General features: G+C 44.9%; 1 pseudogene; it reads left to right on the plus strand.

Annotated features, from left to right (window-relative positions):
* The first annotated feature begins 484 nt into the window (after positions 1-484).
* On the plus strand, positions 485-605 carry LOC145393129 (5S ribosomal RNA; annotated as a pseudogene).
* The last annotated feature ends 494 nt before the right edge of the window (positions 606-1,099 follow it).

Below are 1,099 nucleotides of genomic sequence, written 5' to 3' on the forward strand. Positions count from 1 at the left end.
CACTCCATCAATTCCTGGGGCTTTCCTCGATTTAACTTTCTTCATTGCTTCTATCCTACTGATTTCTTCCTGTCTTCTCACCTCCCTCCTTCTCCCAGCCATTCCCCAGCCACTTATACTCGCATTACTTCCATCCTCTACGTTCAACAATTCCTTAAAGTGTTCCCTCCATCTGCTCACTTTTTCTCCCTTCTCCACTAGTAATCTACCATTTTTATCTTTCACTCCCCTGCTAACTTCACTTCCACCCTGTCTTACACTTTTCACCTCTCTCCAGAACATTTTCTTACAGTCCCTCCACTTTACACTCAAATTCCTTCCAAATTCCTCATCCTATTATTACTAAATTGCTCACTTGGTAAGCTGCTGTACGCACGCAGTTGCAAGCGCTGGTTCGAATCCTTGCAATGTTGTATAGGGTGCCTAAATAGCTCACTTGGTAAGCTGCTGTACTCACGCAGTTGCAAGCGCTGGTTCGAATCCTCACAACGGCCATACCACGTTCAGTACACCGCTTCCCGTCCGATCAGCGAAGTTAAGCAACGTTGGGTCTGGTTAGTATACTTGGATGGGTGACCGCCTGGGAACACCAGATGCTGTTGGCATAACGTTCTCCCTACGTGTCAAGTGGGGTTGGTGGAGGATTAGTGCCCCTCCCTGTAAAACAATTAACTCTAAGCCCTTGGGATACATGGCGTCTGGCAATGAACGAATGAATGAAAAACTATTATTACGATTGTCATTGTTGTTGTTTTTGGTGGTGGTGGTGGTTCTTCATCCAATACTTACATTATAATGGCTACAATGAAAGCAGATAGCAACAGACCCAAAGTCGTGTTGAAATTTATGTTAGATTACTCGGCTAAGTGAATTAACAGTAAAAAGAACTACGAGTCTGTTTGATTACGTGCTCGTAGAGAGGTCGTTGATGGGCATGGTTGCTGATACGAGGGCAGTGAGAGGACGATATGGAGGTCTGTCAGATCATAAGATTGTGGTATACAAGATCAAGCTGAGAGGAGTAAGTTGGATCAGGAAAAGAGAGGAGCAGTCAGGGAGAAAGACTGAAAGCTGAGAAGCTGAGGATCAAAGAAATGGC

The sequence above is a fragment of the Coenobita brevimanus genome, chromosome 23, assembly GCF_032717465.1.
Source record: "Coenobita brevimanus isolate Jiangsu-jjx chromosome 23, ASM3271746v2, whole genome shotgun sequence".
Lineage (NCBI taxonomy): Eukaryota > Metazoa > Arthropoda > Malacostraca > Decapoda > Coenobitidae > Coenobita > Coenobita brevimanus.